This window comes from Saccopteryx bilineata, chromosome 2 (assembly GCF_036850765.1).
Source record: "Saccopteryx bilineata isolate mSacBil1 chromosome 2, mSacBil1_pri_phased_curated, whole genome shotgun sequence".
In the NCBI taxonomy this organism is placed as follows: domain Eukaryota; kingdom Metazoa; phylum Chordata; class Mammalia; order Chiroptera; family Emballonuridae; genus Saccopteryx; species Saccopteryx bilineata.
In genome coordinates this window covers 366995608-366999844 of record NC_089491.1, presented here as the reverse complement: position 1 = coordinate 366999844, position 4237 = coordinate 366995608, and the positions used below count along the sequence as shown (strand labels likewise).

The window sequence follows — 4237 nt, the reverse complement described above, 5'->3', positions numbered from 1 at the left end:
AAGAACAAAGATGGACAGAACCATGGGTCAGAGATAACAGATGCTGCGGAGTCCTGGGGCTGAAAAGCTCAAAGGGACACCAGAGAGATCATGTGGTAAGCAGAATGAAGGCTCTCAAAGTTGTCCACCTGCTTATCCCTGGAAGCTGTAATATGGTACCTTCCACGGCAAAGGGACACTGCAGATATGATGAAGTTAAGGATCTCGGGACTAGGAGATTATTGAGAACTATCTGTGTGTTCCAATGTGATCACAGGGCCTTTGTAAGAGGGAGGCAGGAGAAGCCGGGTCAGAGAGAGAATGGTAACGTGCTCTGCTGCTGGCTTTGAAGACGAAGGAAGGAGCCACAAGCCAAGGGATGCAGGCAGCTTCCAGAAGCTGGAGAAGGTAAGGAGGTGGGTTTTCTCTAAGCCTCCAGAAGAAACGCAATCTGACCAACGCCTCAACCATAGTCTAGTGGAGTCCATTATAGGCCCTGGCCGGTTGGCTCAGTGGTAGGGTGGATTCCGGTCAAGGCACATGTGAGAGTCTGTCTCTGCTTCTCATTCTCTCACTGAAAAAAAAAAAAGATATTTTTATATTGCTTCATGATTGGTGTCCTCACTGGTAATTTTTTTCACCTATGGACAGAATGAACATTACTACGGGCGCTTAGAATACACTGTTGCACAGAGGATCGTTAAAAAAGAGTAAGGAATTAAATGTGTGATTTCCACATTGGGCAGCTGCCCAGGTGCCCACCTTAGAGAGAACCCCAAACAGGTACCATTTTAACAACTGGTTCGCCGAACTCAACAAAAAATTAGGTATTGGTTCTGCTGACTGGTGGGAACTGGCTAAATTCCACCACTGGGTGCCACCCTCTAGAGCTGCCCAGGTGGGTGGTTACTGGTCCTTGCTCTGCAGAGGCACACAGATCTCTTCTGCCTGGGTGGTTTCTGCCTTGCCCACCTGTCCATCTCCCTGCTCATCACTGAAAACTTAGCTCCCAGCCCCACACAAAGAAAGTCCTGCATTTGCTCTGCTGGATTCTTCCCATAAGCCTGACATGCCACTGCAACATGTGTAATAGTCCTTCATCTGACCACTGTGCTTCCACAGACTAGAGCATCCTGAGGCCACGTTCTGGGATTTCTGGATCTCCAAGGCCCTGCATGGGACCAGCCACCTACCTGGTACTGGGGAACAAGTGAAGGATTTATGACTCAAACCTCACTCACTGATCAATGGGCAAGGCCAATTTAGAGCCCAAGTCAAGGAGGGTTCTGAAAGGAGAGAGTGAGGAGAGGGTGGGTAAGAGAAGATAGTGGGTGAGAAATGGAGGTCGGAAGTTAGGGAGGAAGGGAGGGATGAGTCAGCACTGGGGCCATCCCTTAAGGAGAGTTTGGGGACATGCACTAAAGCTGTCACACACATGAAAGGTGAACAAGGGAGGACTGGGGCCAGGTGAGTGGGGAGGACCCACAAGCTACATGGGGACCAGGACAGAGGCAGGGGAAGGGGTCCGGAGCTGGGTGAGAAATCCAAGGTGGGTGCATGGAAAGAAAGGTGTAGCAGGCAGACAGCCTGCAGGGAGGATGGGCATGGCTTCCATCGCCTGGACGAGGAGTCCAGTGGCAGACACAGGGTGCAGACAGAGCCCTCAGCCTCCCGTTCCGTGTGTGTGGAGAGGGACAGAACCCAGCAATTCCCGAGCACACCCCTCCCCCAGCAGTCAGCTGTTCTTTGATCTCTTTATCCAGATCACTGGGTCCAAACTCCTGCCCACGTGTCCCTCCCTGGATGCCCGTGGTTTTGTGTCCCTCTCTCCTGTCTGTGACGAATGCCTCAAGAGAACAGAGTGCCCACTGCCTCCCCCGGGGCGGGTCCCCAGGTACATCAGGAGAGGACTGTGGGAGAGGAAGGATGGATGGGAGGAGGGAGGGGCGGTCACTTTCAGCAGCTGTGCTTTCTAAGGCCCGCCTGGGAGTAGGGTTGAGGAGAGGTGGAGGAGCCCCAAGAACAGGCTCTCAGTGGGGAAAGACTGAACGGGCTGTGATGTCGGGGTTGCAGGATGTCCACGCTCGGGAGTTCGGGACGGAGAGATGCCAACACTGGCTTCCCAGAGCCAGCCGGAGCCGCGCCTGCTGTAGAACTGAGCTTAGAGCCCTGACAGCCAGGAGGACGGTCTCAGAGGTGGGGTCAGTCTCAGAGACCGGAAAAGGATGCCTTTCAGCCAGAAATGCGGTGACTCCTGGACAAAGACAGGTGGGCGCGCCTGTGTCAGAGGGGGCTGTCCAAGGCTTGTCAGACTGGGGTAGGATTCACATGGGGAGTCGATTCCAGGGGTGGGAGGAGCTGGGACAGAGGAAAATCCTGATGTGATCTTGTGTCCCTTACAGACCTCCAGCGAGCGAGGGGGGTAGGCGGACGAAGGTGGTGGGTTCCTGCTCTCTCTAGACCGGCGCTCGCCCGTGGAGCTTTCTGCCAGGGAGGAATGTTCTGTGCGATCCAACGTGGCAGCCACTAGCCACACCAAGGGTGATTAGTGCAGCTGCGGAACTGAAATTTTAATTAAGTAACTAATTAATCCCCCCTAGCTTTACTGACGTATAACTGACAAATAAAATTGTAAGATATTTAAAGTGTACAAATGATGATTTGAGATACATATACATTGAAAAAGAATTTCTCCCTCTGATTTAACACATCCATCACCTGAGATATTTACCTTTTCTGCTTGCTTTATTGATGTAATTTTAATTTGTTAACTTACACTTAAGTAGCCACATGTGGCTAGTGACACCTCACTGGGCAGTGCAGCTGCAGAATGTCAGCAGTGAGCAGAGCCCAGCCGTCTCAGACCAGCAGGGCGATGAGGACGCCACCTCCCTGCTCCCCTATGCAGCTGCACTTGTGAGTTTCTTGTCTGGAGGCCCTGGGTGATGCGGGTGGGGTTCTGAGCAGTGGAATTCATGATCAGCCCATGACTGCAGTCCCAGATCCTGTCTGGCTCTTCCTTTCCCAAATACCACTTATTCTTTTTTTTCTTTTTAATTTTTATTCATTGATTTTAGAGAGAGATAGAGCTAAACATAGATTTTTTTTTTATGCCACTTATTTACACATCCACTGGTTGATGCTTGTATGTGCCATGGCCAGGGATCAAACTCGCAACCCTGGTGCATCCAGAGGACATTCTAACCAACTGAGCTACCCAGCCAGGACCACACCTCTTAATCTCATGACTCCAAGTAGAGTTGTTGCTGTTCCTTCATAGAACTGCCCTTGGCTTCCCTCTGTGGATTATTCTCCAGTTTGATAGTGAATATAACAGCCCAGCTTGAGTCCTCGCCCCACACCTACCTCAGTCTTCCACATTTTCTAAACATTACAAGTTATCAGTGTATATATAAAGACCCAATTTAAAAGCTGAAGTTATCACACATAGATGTTAGAGCCAGAGGCTCAGATTATGCCCCTCTGATCATAGAGAGAGGCCGGTCCTGCCTGCGGTCTTTCTGCACTTGTCAGTTGATGATACTCAAGGATAGACAGGGATTTTCTTAGAAAGATGGAAATGCAACCAGGAAAGAAATAAAAGAAAAAAGGAGGAAGAGGAAAGGAAGAAAAGGCAGAGCAGAGAAGCAGTCTAGAACCCAAATGACCACTTTCCAGTTTACAGAGATGAGGGTGTGGAAGAAAGGGACCGGGGAAGTCTGGACTGCCTAGTGCCACATCATGAGGACCCCTGCAGCACTGACAAGTCAGGGGGAGAACCCGCCTGGGCCCAGGACAGGAAAAGACAAAGGGACACAGGCAGAAGCCCGGGGCAGGGCTGGAGGGATGAAGGAAGCTGAGGCTCTGCGGGGGAAGCCCAGCTCAGCTTGTGAGTAAGTAGCCAAGCCAGGGCTGTGTGACTGCAGCCTCATTCCTGGGCCAGAGGCCGCCTCCTGCCTGCATCCCTGCAACACTTCCCCTCTCCCTGTTTCAACCAGCAAATCACACACCGAGGCAATTTGCTGAGAACTCGCTGCCATTAGCGCCGCCAGCACTTGCTGGAGAAATTGTGTCCGGATGAAGATGTGATTATAATGACGCGCCCCTGCGAGGCAGCTCTTCCCCTGGGCCAGGAGTGGGGGCAGGAATGGAGCAGGGCTCTTTCCTGCGGGTGATGCATATTTGCTGCAAGTGCAAGAGTCCCAGTGACAATCCTGGAGAACTTTTCAGTCACCTGGAGCTGCTCCCTGAGCACTGA

General features: G+C 51.7%; 1 long non-coding RNA gene across 1 annotated transcript; it reads left to right on the top strand.

The window, feature by feature from the left end:
* The first annotated feature begins 1812 nt into the window (after positions 1–1812).
* LOC136323531 (uncharacterized) lies at positions 1813–2441 on the top strand. Its single transcript, XR_010728983.1, has 3 exons — positions 1813–1873; positions 2053–2247; positions 2382–2441. It is a non-coding gene; the product is annotated as an uncharacterized lncRNA (long non-coding RNA).
* The last annotated feature ends 1796 nt before the right edge of the window (positions 2442–4237 follow it).